The sequence below is a fragment of the Passer domesticus genome, chromosome 2, assembly GCF_036417665.1.
Source record: "Passer domesticus isolate bPasDom1 chromosome 2, bPasDom1.hap1, whole genome shotgun sequence".
In the NCBI taxonomy this organism is placed as follows: Eukaryota; Metazoa; Chordata; class Aves; order Passeriformes; family Passeridae; genus Passer; species Passer domesticus.
The window spans coordinates 70,176,302-70,190,035 of record NC_087475.1 but is presented as its reverse complement, the minus strand read 5'-3'; the positions used below and the strand labels follow the sequence as shown (position 1 = coordinate 70,190,035).

The following is a 13,734-nucleotide window of genomic DNA, read 5'->3' as shown; positions in this document are numbered from 1 at the left end:
GGTCCTACTGTGTCTGCCAGCACAATCAGAGCCACTGAGGTATCCTGGTGCCTGTTTAAACAGCAGGGATGAAGCCTGCAAGAGGTTCCTCCAGTGTGCCAACACTCCATGCTCTTAACGACAGGGAGGGAAGACCTGGGGGCCTTGGCCAAGGCATGTGGTTATGCCATTCCCCAGTTCCATCATGGAACACCTGGAGCACAGCCAGTCTGATGTACTCCAAGGCAGGCTGTCCCTGCCCTGGGCCAGGGCCTCCTCTCTGCCTTCTCTTTCCACCTTTATGTGTGAGGCTATTCTGCCACCTCTCTGTAGCTGCAGCAGCTTGTTCCTAAACGCATTGACACAGTGGGTTCAGCTTGAAACTGCTCTGCCTGCATTTATAAAAGCCATCCACTCTTCAGTTTCTCATAATTTTCTTTTACTCTTTGCAGCATAAACAACTATTCTTCTGTTGTGCCTTCTGCTTGTTGGAGCTGCATAAGAAATGTTTCATTGAACATTTGTATAGACTAAAGTTCTCTCTTCCAAATGTTGAAGAAAAACAAGTTTATGTGAATTGTCTGCAGCAGATAATTTCAGTTCTGCACAGAATCTAAAAATAAAGTGAGGCCCACATTCTACAGCTAAGTAGCTTTTAATTAGGTGTGATAACAGCATGAATTATCTTTTAGAGTGCAATAGTTCCATGATCAGAAGTCAAAGGAAGGGAGCAATGATTGTTTGTAAAGATGATTGAGGGAATAAACTTGATGCTGGCATGTATCTGGGGTTTTTTTCCATAATAGATCGTTTCAGGCTGATTAATATTTTGGATAAATTTGGACTGTCTCTGTTTTTGTCCCTGTTTTAGTAGAGCCAGTGGGTCTTTTCAAATACTGATGTAAAAGAGGGCAGTGAAACCTTGCTAATTCCCTCTCATCAATGGCTTCATGGTAATGCCTTTGGACAAGACAAATGGCACAGCTGCTTCCTGAAAATCAGTGGCTGAGGTGCAGGATGGCTTCATCCACTTCCTCAGAATCCCCTCTCTTTATTTTAGCCATAGATAAGCTCAGGGCTTGAACATAAATAATATTCTCATTGTGAGCAGAGGTGCAGCCATGTGTCCTGTCCTGCCTGCTTTGCTGGGAGGCAGGAGGGTTCATGTCCTAAACCACCACAGATAAACCAGCCAGTGCCTGGTTTGTAAGAGTTTGTCCTCCTTTGTGCCGGCCAGAGAGATGCTCTCAGTGACTTTACCAGCTGATATCCTTTATCTTCATTGTCTTTGTAGCTGAAGCGTAGCATTTAGTCCAGTGTGGTGTGGCTGGGTGTGGGGGAGGAACACAGCTTTATTCAGGAGGAAGACAAACCTTAAAGGAAGGTCCTTTAAGGATAAGAGACACCCTTATGGTGCCACAGGGATGGTACTTGGCACTTCAGATTGCAGACAGATGCAAGCACAGTGTGTTTGAGCGCAGGCAGAAATAAGGAAGTTATTGTGTGCCTGGGAAATAAGGATATATCCTGTGACAGTGACTGTCCTGCCGTGTGAGGCTGTAACAGCAGCCTGACCAGGCAGGCACCAGGAAAGCGAAGACTTTCCTCAATGCTGTCTTGAATCCCAACTGCCAAAGGGCCAGGCTGGCACTGGGGTGCAGATAATGGACATTTCTTCCCACGTCTCCCTAGACTCCCGGGCACTCTCTGTCTCATGGCCTCTGGCTCCTGGCTGTTCTCCTGGTGTCTCCAGGCATCACTGCGGGGGTTCCCAGACAGGAGGATGCTGTGCATCATCTGGCTGACCTCGCAAAGCAGGAATCCCTTCATCACCCCCTCCTGAACAGATCCTCATGCATTTGCCCAGAGGACTTCATAAAAATTAATTGAGTTGCCCAGCATTAGACACAGATCATAAAACTCCCATCTGATCTCGTGCCTGCTGCCGATTTTAACAGCTGATTGAAACAATGAGCGCTAGCTCACCGGGAGTGTAACAATGCCCACAGAGAGAGCTGTAGCACGGGCTGTAGGTGTAGATAAGGCTGTAAACTCACAATAAAGATCCTCTGCCGGTACCACAGAGCTCTCTTTGCTACGGGCGTAAAACCCTTGGGCTGCAGTTTAAGCATAGCAAAAGTGATGGATATTACCCTTCGAGTTACAAGTTTTGCTGAAATTTGTGTCTCTGCTCGCATATTTATTTATTTGTTTTCCTATTATCTTGCTCGTTGTAAAGTGAGAGAGAAATGAACTCGGAGCGAGGGAGAACTGGAGGGCAGCCAGGCAAGGCGCAGAAAAGCCGTGCCACGAGCAAGTCCCGTTCCTGCCTGATGCCATCGGAGGCACTATTACCTAAACATTTCCCTCCCCTACCCCCAAAAATAAAAAAACCAAAAACCCATTCGATAACCTACTAACAACTACCTACGTGCTTCCAGGGCGCTAACCTGGAAAGCAGGACCAGCCGGGGGGCGGCAGGAGCTCCCCGGAGCCGTGCGGGCGGGCGCTGTCTCGGTGCCGCGGTGCGGGCCCGCAGAGGGCGCTGCCGGGCGGCGGCTCCCGCTATAAAAGCGGGGCCCGAGCCCGGCCCGCGCCGTGCGCCCGGCCCGGCAGCGGCGGCACCGGCACCGGCACCGAGGCAGGTGAGCGCCGCGCATCCCGCGGGCAGCGCCGGCTCCGCTGCCGCCTCCTGGGCGTGCGCCCCTCCCTGCCCCGCATCGCCCCGCGGCTGGGGCTGCTCCATGCTCGCCGTCCCCGGGACACGGGCAAAAGCTGCAGGAGATGGGGATGGCTCCTGCGCGGGAGGGGCGCGGCGGCTGCTCCTGTACCCCTGGTGCGGGCAGGAGATGGGGGAGCAAGCGCAGCTTATCAGGGTGGATGATATTGGTGATGAAATCCATTCAGACAAAAGTTCTGGGGATGCCAATGACCGGACTGGCTCGAGCGGGCTTCGCTGCCCGTGCGCGGATCGGAATTGCCAGCGGGGCGACAGTGCCTAGGGAAACAGGGTCCCGGGAGGGCTGGGGACCCCGGGACACGGCCGAGCCTTCGGCACGGGCCAGCGGAGGGCTCAGGGAAGTGCCAAGCTTGCCGGCAGCCCACGGGCGCGCAGGGCTGAAGTGCTGCTATTACACTCAGCCCCGTCCGTGGCATCTAACAGCATCCCATTATTTTTCCGAAAGATGATGGAAGGTAAAGCAGCTACTATGAATCAAAAGCAGCGATTTTCTAAGAGGGAAAGCTAAATGTGTGGAAGACAGCGTAGCGAATCCAGGTCTTCCTACTCAAGTAAAATGCCACTGCTTGAAGAGCTGTTCATCTAGATCGGTCGTTTCCAGCTCTGTTTAAATGAGTACGGGTACTCTTTTCCTCTCTGCTTTATCTCCCTCTCTGTCTTTGCCCTGCTTCTTTCTCCCCGGTGCCCATCGCTGCCTCCCGAAGGTAGCAGCGCAGAGGGGGCTTGTGTGCCTTCGCACCAGCCGGTGCCAGCTCCCTACAGGTACCTCTGCTAGGAGCCAATGATCCTGACTGAGCTAAACATGAAAAGAGTAAGCCAGCGGGAACCTTGACATTTATCATCGCATTAAAACCTGCAACGGTAAAAAATAAATAAATAAATATAAACATCTCTCTGCGGGTCAAGCGTTAGAAATATTTGCTTATACTAAGGCATCGGTAGCAAAATCATTTGCCTGTCAAGTGTTTGCATGCAGGTTAACTTTGCAACGGATGACTGCATTAAGGAGGCACTTGGCAGCCGATGAGCTGGCTGTAATGTGATGCATAAATGCTTTGTTTTGGTTCGTGTGTGATTTCATAGAGGGATTGTTTTATACTCCCTACATCCAGTGTAGTGTTTGTGGGTTTTATCGTTTCTCATCCCCAATTTCAAGCAGGGTTGTGGGCTTTTCTGTATCCCATGCTACATAAACCCTTTACTGGGTCTGCCTGTTTGCAATGCAATTAAATATACCCAGCTACTTGTCTCCTATTTATGCAATCTGTTGTGGAGAGCAGCGCAGCCTGTGCTGCCAGAGAGCGGTAGGAGAGAGCTACGTGTGTGCAAATGAGGGTTAACTTCTCATTCCATGGTGCTTAGCCTCACCTTCATTTCTGGAGGATCAGCTCTATTTTTAGGTACAAAAGGGGGATTCGGTAAGTAATTCTTTCAGTGCTGCACTGTGAGTTTGGAAATTGCTGAGAACCTGGGAATGGGTGGGGTGTGGGGAGGGGAGGGGTGGTGGGATGGGACAGAGGCACTGAGGAAAATGTTTGCAAGGCTGTGTCCATGTGGTTTACTTTCAGTAGCTTTTAATATGGTACCATGTTTCTGTATATTTGGCTCTTTAAGGACAGAAGTGGATATTTGGCTACTGATTGAACAAATGGCAAGTGTAGGGTTTGGCCAGATAAGTAGTGGTTTTTTTTTTTTTTTTTTTTTTTTTACTGCAAAGCTTTTTCTTGATAAAATTTTCTGGGGTGTTATCTTTTGCTTTAGTGATAGCAACTATAACAGTCAGGAAAGCAACTTTAAACTAATGGCCTTAATTTCTGGAGTGTACATTTTTATGCAAAATGCACTTATGTTATCAATACACTTATGTTACAGTAAGCAATGCTAGGTATTTGGGAAGATAGGAGAGGAGAGCTAACAGCAGAAGTGCATCTTTCACAGCTGTAAAGCACATCAGGCCTGTGCAGGGAAGCTGGTAACCGGTGAGAATTAGTCCTCTCTCTTAAGTTAGGAAAACAAAGATTTTCAGTTTTCAGTGTGTGTTCTCTGTTTTTTAAGTTCATTCAGGAAGTATCAGAAATCAGCATAGGACAGAATTACAGCCAACTCCAGTTAAATATGTGCTCTCTGGAAAGCCATACAATGGCAGATAAAGTGAAGCACAATACAGTAGAGACTCATACACAGTGGTTGGTTTAATATTTGATTGAAGGCTCTGCAGGAGAAAAGATCTAGGCATAATGACGGACATCTGGATGAAGGTATTTGCTGAAATCCCAGCAGCAAGAAGTGCAAGAGGATCTCTTTTTCTACTCCTCTGTCTGGATGCTGAGGCTTGCTAAAAAGACTATTGAGACACAGCTGATTTAGCAAATGCTTTCCCTAGACAAGTACTGCATTTTATCAGAAGTTATTTATAATTATACTGACGTTGTTTAAATGCAACTATGACCAAACGTCCTGCAGTCAGTTTTGTTAAAGTCATAAGTAGCTGAAATTAGAAAGAAAGTAGAAAAGGAGAGCAAAACTTCAGTGTATGGTGGTTTGCTCTGTACTTGAACTTTTTTTACTGCAAACTCAAACCTGTTGAAACAGTTTTTCTTTAGGAAAATAATTCAGAGGGATTTTGGTATAACTTACTCTGGCATATTCTAATATAACTAGCATCCTTGTGTGGCTGGGAATGCTGTCACTTTCTGTTGCTGGGTATGCATTTGATGCTGTACTCTCTGGAAACCTGATTTGGTTGTTGTTCTGCCCACTGCTGTTACATGGTATCATCTTGCTATTCTGGGTTTTCCAGTGGGGAACTGGAAAGAGGATAAGATCCAATGCTTCATCTAAGGTGACCAGGAAGATCTCCAGAGTACAACCAAATACTGGAACCACCTGACTGGCCTCTGTCAATGATTTAATAAGAAATACTTTCTTAATAAGGGTGACTAGGGTTCAAAGCAAGTGGAGAAATGGTTAGCTGCTATAATTTTCTGTAACGTGACAACCAAGTGATTTATACCAATTAAAGTTCTGCCCTGTGTTACTCTGTTATGACAGAGAACCAGGTCATTATTTTGCAGCTAAGAGATATAAATGTAAACTATTGAAAGCATTTGAAAAACAGTCCAGCTGTTAATCCAGCACTGCCAATCTACCACGTCTCCAAGTACCACATCTACATATCTTCTAAATACCTCCACCTATGGTGACTCCACTTTCCTGGGCAGCCTGTTCCAGTGCTTGACAACTATTTCAGTGAAGAAATTTTTTCTAATATCCAACCTAAACCTCCCTTGTCACAATCTGAGGCAATTTCCTCTTGTTCTGTTGCTTATTACCCATGAGGAGAGGCTCACCCTCACCTCATTACAACCCTTTTCCCAGGCAGTTGTAGAAACCTATAATGTCCCCCAAGACTATTTTCCCCATGCTAATCAACCCCAGCTCCCTCAGCTCTCCTCAAAGACTTGTGTGCTAGACCTTGCTTTTTAAAAGGCTTTATTTAAGCAGTTACCTTGGTAATTTCTTAAAGGATTTGTCTTTTCTTTTTAAATTAAGAGGCTAAAAAGCTGACAGTCAGGCAAACAGTTCCTAAACTCCTGGGATAGTGAATCTTCACATTTTAGTGCAGGAACTGTTTTCTGCTCAAGGAAAAGTTAATGTCACTTTTGTGATGTAGTGTGGCATAGCATATAGTGCACCAATGGTGCATTGGCTGGAAGGTGAGGAAATAAAAGTTTTGTTCCTCTATAAATATGGTAATTTTGGTTTAAGACCATGCCTTAGCCTTTTCTCCAAAAGCTGGGAGGAATGTGCTGGCTCACTCTTGCAGAGCATTTGCGGACTGTGGATGATGAAGTCTGTTTTGTTCCAGCAGAGGTCTCAATATCAAACGTCTCTGAAAATGGCTTAATCCTCAGAAGCATCTGGTGTAGCAGCAGCTACCAGGCTTTTGCTGTTAGTGACATAACCTGCAGATCAGTGATTTTATGCAATCCACAGAACTAGCAAAAACAATCAAAATTTTCCTGGGTTCCCCTCCTGGTCTGCAGCTGTGATTCTTAATTCTGATGTTGGTGTAATACAGGTTGCTGCTCCTTATATGACCTGAGGGCTATAAACTGCTTTGAAACAGCTGCTGCATGGGATGCAAAGTTGGAAGAAAGATATAACTTGTTCTTCTTTGCACAGCTGTGAGTCTCACTTCTTGGGCACAATCACCAAGCATTTACAGGAGAATGACTTCCCTTTGAAATCATAGCTAAAAAGTAAACAAGCCTCTAAAACAGATGCTGGGCAAATTAATTTCTCTATTAAATTTTACTTTTTGAACTTTAGCTATTTGATTGCTTCTCCTAAATGAGTTGGCTTCCATGTTTATCCCCATGGGGTGCTCTATGGTATGGTAAAATACTAGGGTTGTCAAAGAGCCAGTCTGGCAGGCAAGGGTAGCTCAAATAGAGATGCTCTGATAGTGCTTTTGCCCTCTGGCCTGTTTTCTCTGCCAAGTTTCACAGAGGGCACAAGGAACAAAACCTTTCAAGCCACCTGTGATTTCAGTCTGAGGCAGGTCTCACAATAATTCTCAAATTTATCCTGCCAGAAAAATTCAGAGGGACCATTACCCAAGTAATGTGTTTCTGTGCTCCACAGTATGTTAGTGTTACTGGACAAGAATTAGATTGTGATGGGAGAAAAATATAAAGCTTTGTATTAAGTACTTCTGACCTTGATGCAGTTTGCTCATGCCAGAATGCTGGGAGGAATGCACAGACAGGATGCTGGGCACAGATAAGAAATTTAAAAGTAAATTACACTTGACCGTGTAAGACCTCAGCAGACTCATGCTCTGAGGATGAATTTGTTCCTTCTGGTCTAGCAGATCATGGGGATTTTAGGTTCTTCTCTTGCTGCTGCTGCAAAGTTGTTTTGCTCTTGGTGTGATATAATGGTGAGGCTTTAAAAAGGAAGGAACAGTAACACAGCCTCTGAAAACAGTTCACAGCTGAGCTTTGGTGGAATCAAACAGCTGCCTGAATCAGACTAGAAGTGTCAGACCAGGTACAAGTGCTTAGGACAGGTTTGCTGTATCACCATCACAATCTGAATAGGTTGTTTGGGGTTTAATGCTAAAAGGATCACAACAAGTATTTAGTATGAGCACTGAAACTGGATTGTTTCTTCAGTGTCCTAGAAGCTTGAGAGGCTAGGAGAACAGATAGGAAACCAGCTCTACATCAAAAGAGTGCTTTTCTCCTTTTCAGATCACAAACTAAGAAAATATTAGGGAAAAAAAAAGGTAAAAATTCTTTGGGCATTGTTTGTAAGCTGGAAATTAGTAAATCTAAAATAAAACCAGACTGGCTGAAGTGCTAATCTTGATATGACAGCAAATTGATCAAATTTTGATCAAATTTTGTTCAAATTTTCAACTGGCACTCCCTGGAACATTTGCATTTATCCATCCTTCATACTGCTGGAGCATGCCCCTGAAGTGATTTACAGAAACAATGGAATTTGTTGCTTTGATATGCATGCTTTTTTAAGTAATATGTGTATGCATAGATGTATAATGCAAAATTGTGTGCATTACCATCAAAATTGTTACAGTAATAATCTAGGAAGATAAACTCTTGAGGCTTTGGCAAATGAGCTTGCATTTTTCATTGATGAAAGCCCAAGTGTCAGGGTGGCTCACAGCCACCATCCAATCCAAGCAGCAAAGTTCAGAGCCAGGTGCACAGCCTTTATTCATATGAATAATCCTTAAATGTCGGTAGACCCAGCAAGATACTGATGCTGAAGCAACGAAAGCCCTCGGGCTTGGTTCAGAAGGTAAAAGCTGTGCTCTTCACCTGGTGGGGAGGTGGATGAAGTTGGCTTTCTTTTACTTTTCTGTATCTAGAGTGAAGTGAGAGCTGAGTCATTGTCCCTATAAGCTGCAGCATTTTTAAGGTTAAACTTGGATTTAGAGTGGAAAACATAACACTGAGTCTGACAGAATCCCACTGTTCATTTTCAGCTGCTCAGCACTTTTAAAAAATCAAATCACAGAAAAGCTGCCCTGTTTGATTGCTCCTATTACATAATAGCAACATCTTTGGGATTTGAGAGAAGCCATGAGCAACATGTCCCTTACATAACAAATCTAAGTTGCTTTAATCCCTGCTGTGCCACTGCTGACCCTGGGCAGCCAGGAATAGTCTGGGAGTGGTGCTGAGCTCCCCAGGCTCTCCTCTGGGGCTGCAGGACAGCCATGGAGCAGAGGTTCTTTGCTCTGAGGGGTATTCTGCCAACCATATTTGCTGCATTTACACTCTTTCTTCTAAAAGATTGCAAATAGAGGTTGAAGCAGGAGCTCTGCCCTTAAAAAGTCCTGCCTTGCCTCTCACGAGTAGACCTGATCCTTTGCCACTTCAATTTTTTTTTCCTGAAACATTAGCATTTACCTCAATTTCCAGCTGAAAACTGTTCATCTTATGGCTTTGGTACCTTTTTTCCTGTGATAGTTAAAAAAAACCCCTAAAAAACCCTAAAGCTAGGTCAGACCTTTGGAGCAGGTCCTTGTGAGGCTTTCTTCTGTCTCTGGGATGGTGCCATGTCTTGATGCCTTGAGGGATGTGCTGGGCTTGCCAGGGTGGGTGCTGTGGGGGAAGAGCTGCAGCCAGGTATCATTCTGAGGTCAGGGGACACCTGTGACCCCCCCCAGCTTTGGTGAGGTGTAGGGGTCTTGTTCCTTCTCTGTGATTTCATGGGGTGGGTGTGGGGGTGATGGGTGGCTCATGGAGCAGAAAGGAGGCTGCTGGGAAAAGTTTGGGGCTTGGTGTCTATGCAGAGGGTCTAACCCTTCTGTCATAAATTGTCATTAATTAAATTTTCTTATTTAAAATGGGTGAAACAGTGTGGAAGGGCAGCTCAGCCCTGCCCAAGGAGTGTGTGTGTATTGCTGGGTACAGATCCTGCCTCGCCATCTCCATGGCTCTGCACTGCCCTGATCACCTGGGCTGCCTCTGTTGTAATTGGGAGCATTTGAAGAATGATGATGTGAAAGAAGCAACATTGTGGGATTGTTTGGGGGGAAGGATTGAGGTAGCTGTGCACAAAGAGATCTACCTAATTAAAACTGCAGGGGAATGGAGATGGTGGCTAATGAGGCTGAACACATAACTGAGTTATTTGAAAAGAAGCAACCTGCATTGTTGGGGAATGGAAGGTGGGGGGGAAAAGGTAAAGTGTACCTGGAATTTCATACTAAAATACAGATTTCATAGCCATTACTGCATGCTTGGCTGAGAGTTATTTTGGATTTGGTATTTTACCACATTGATGTGAAAATCCTAAGTGGTTACCATACCAGTTGTATGTGAACAAAACATTTTGAAAGACTATTTGATTGAATCGGTTTCCTAAAATGCCATTTATATCTTACATCTTCTAATATTTTCCAAGATTTTCATCTAACTTTTCTCCACTTGGTCTTCATGACAAGGAAAAAAAGACTGTCATGATCTCCCCTTCCTCCCTTGCCTCTCCTTCCCCATCCTTTCTCTCTCTCTTCCCTTTTCTCTCTTATACTGTCAGGTCTCACCTAAATTCCACTTGCTCTGCACGTCCCACAGTAAGATCCCTCATTCTGGTCTTCCATGCACTCATATGTCTTAATTCTTCACTTTATTATCCCCTGTTTCCCATCATAATATAAATAAATGCACATCACTGACATAGTTTTAAAAAATTGCATATATATTTTTCCTCTCTAAAATCCAAACCCAAAACGTTTTTCACCTCTTTTTATTATCTTTTTAATCTGGTTAGTGCTACCTGAGAGAGCCTGTTCTTGTTTCATCTCTGAATCTCAGCAGTCTGGCTTCAGCCTTTTTTTACCACTGGTAAAAGCAGATCTCATGACTGCTTGTCAAATCTCAGGAGTGGCTTTCTTCCCTTCTCTGCCGTGACCTGTTGTTTTTTGACATAACTCACATTCTCTGATTCACAATGTTTAGTTTTTCTGATTGTAATCTTTTCCTGACTTCTGTGAGAAGCTCCTTCTCTAAGCTTTCCAGATGATCTTCCTCACCCTTTCTTGTTTTTCTTCTTTCCCTCCATGCTTTTTCTGGATGATCTCATCACAAGCAAATGCAGCTAAATTTTCCTGAGCAACACCACATCACCCATAACCAAATATACCCATATCCCATACCAAAATGTGGCAAGGGGACAGGGTGTCAAGTAGCAGAGTGTCTTTAAAACATTGATCTCTGTAAGTATATGAAAACCTGACTGGGTGTAATCTGTGCTTCCCCTTCAGTTTCTGTACCTAAATTTGACCCGAGTGTTGACTTACTCTAAAGATATTCCAGAGGAAGAGGAACAGAAAATATGGAGTTTGTTTCACAAAGGTTTTATATCCTCTTCCCCTTTTAAGAGTAGGTGCATTGCTTCACTTCAGTCAGTGCTAAGGCAGATCAGCTTATCTGTGAGCTAATGCCAGGAAACTTGGACAGGATCCTAATCAGAAGAGCAGGATGTTTAATCTTGAGCACTGTGTTTACAGAAGATTTGATGGTGTATGCCCTTGTTACCTACTCTAGTTCTAATTAGTCTTTTGTTTTGGTTTTGTTTTTTCTTTCCTTTTTTTTTTTTAAACTTTTTTTAAAGGTTTCCACCTTGGACTGTCTTCTAAGGCAAACTATCACCAATGGAAGAAAAACTTGTTTTTCCAGCATTTTGGGTAAGCTTGTCTTCTGTCTTATTGTCTGATTTCATCTTTTAAATGTGTTTGCCACCAAATAACTTTCAAGAAGGCCTTGATTCTTTTAGAATAGTACTATTTTATCCAATGAAAATTCCATTTAATGATTGTGTAAGAAGTAGAGATAAAGGTGATTTCAAAGCAGACCATGAGGCTTTTTTACTGTGGGAAATTATCGAACAGATAGACCTTTGCTTTCCTGATGTTTTTGCTTTGTTTGCTAGGCAGAGTATACACTGAAAATAAGACTATCTAAACCAATGTATTATATCTAAACTAAATCCTGTTACTTTTTGAGCCATTATAACAATATTTGAGGATAGTCTTTCATGCTTGGGAAGGCATAACTTTGTCACAGTGGGGAGATAACTGTGACATAGATCCTGGTTAAACTGTGCTGTAGTGGCACAAGGCTGTGTTCATGGTGAGCAATAACAGTGCCTGCTGAAGCCTCTGTGTAGGCATCTCCTGTGGCCAGGCATCATCCTGTCCTTCAAGTGATATAAAACAGCTTGGCTGGACAAGTTCATACATCAGCATGGCGTAAGTGTTGCTCTTTCCACTGGGGAGACCCAAAGTCAAAAACGGTTTCTCTGGTGACAGTCACACTCAGTCACAAATACTGTGATTATGGCTGTGAAATAAGTGATTGAGCTGGAGTGACACTGTCTTCTGGGTGGCACATACATCCTGCAGCAGTCAGCTGGCTAAACACCAAAGAGGAGGAATCTTGTGTTTGTGGGCTCACAGGTGGCTTGTGATGCTCCAGCCCTGTGTGCTGTCCCGTGAAAGAAAAGAATGCCCAGTGCAGTGCACATCTTCTCTTTGAGGACATTGCAGGACACTGAGTGATGCAAAGACTGTATAGAAATATTTTTGAATGCATTTCAATTTTTACAAACCACACTGGTTTAAAAGTGGTTGTATTTTTACAAACGACACTGGTTTAAAAGTGGTTGTAACTGTGCCTACTTATCATTGGGGTTGTAAATCTAGAAGGAATTTTGGTGCCTGCTGCAAAACTGGAAGTATAAAGTCTTCTTGGCCATTCCAGAGTTGTTTCCAGGAATGGCATTTTCAAAACCCTGTGTTTTGTTTCAAACAGACAGAATCAAATAATGTTTGGCAGGGGTAACATGACTTTCACCTCTTGTGCTGATCTCGGAGCACGGCTTAGTAAGATGATGGGCATATAAGAGCACAACCCTAATTGCATGAAATTAGTGTTAGTCACAGCTGTGCCTGCTAGAAGGCTTTCTGATATGCCATGAAAATACTGTTCTGGTAGTGTTACTGTTAGTAACACTTCCTAGGAACAGGTCTGAGTGATCTATGTGGGGAGGTGTGGATCAAGAGTTTGATACTGCTGTTTTTTGAGTTTGATACCTCTCTATTTGTGCATAGGAATAGATTTTTGTTGCTTTCAGCCAAAAAATCAGAAATTCAGGGAAGTGACTTGATAATATTTTAATAGTCATCTGGCAATTTAACACTGGGTTATAGTTGAAAACACATAGGGATACTGAAGACACTTTTCCCTGTATCAGATGGATTAAGTATGATTCACTTATTACATTAAATTCCTGAGGGATTAATAATGTTTGGGTCATTGTTTCCCAGGTTTATGAATTTAAAGACCAAAGAGGACCACACGAATATCTATTCTTCTTGCCTTCTCTGTGGAGGTCAGAGGAATTAATAATATTTCAGCAGTAGTCCTTTGATTTTTATTTAGCGCATCTTTCTGAACGAGACCAAGTCTAGATTTAAAGGGTGCCAGTACCCAATCTACCATGTCACCATTAAATTTTTTTCAGTAAATAATGAGCCTTGCCTTCCAAGACAGTCTGTATCTCTTTTGAGCTTCTGAGTGTTGTACTTCACTTTTTTCCTCTGCTGGACTGACAAGGATTCTGTTATCAGGATGTTGATTCTCCATGTAGTTATCCATTTAGCTAGTCACTTTTGAAATTCATTTGCTATGAGCAGTGTTGATTTAGTATGGTGAATCTTTTAATTCAGGATTTTATGTATAGCATGATTTTAAATCACTGCCTAGAGTGAATTTAGGACTAGAAATACGTCCTGTCAGCACATATCATTATCAAATGATGATGTCACTGCATACAAATGATCAGATTTACATGACCAGGCCTGTTTTCCATACAGCTGTGTTGATTGGTGTTAATTATGTGACTGTCTTTCAATGCCTTATTGATTGTGTCCCATGCTAATCTTTCCCTGCTGTTGCTTACTACTGATGTCAGTC

At 43.6% G+C, this 13,734-nt stretch overlaps 1 protein-coding gene across 4 annotated transcripts in view; it reads left to right on the top strand.

The window, feature by feature from the left end:
• Positions 1-2,583: 2,583 nt before the first annotated feature.
• Positions 2,584-13,734, top strand: part of MTUS2 (microtubule associated scaffold protein 2) — a 265,387-nt gene continuing 254,236 nt past the window's right edge. For 2 of the 4 annotated variants that reach the window (XM_064409103.1, XM_064409104.1), the window contains exons 1-2: positions 2,584-2,624; positions 11,372-11,444. The gene's annotated coding sequence lies outside the window, so the exon portion shown is untranslated. Of the gene's footprint in view, positions 2,625-11,371; positions 11,445-13,734 lie in introns of those variants that run through there. The other 2 variants (XM_064409111.1, XM_064409109.1) reach the window with 2 other exon arrangements.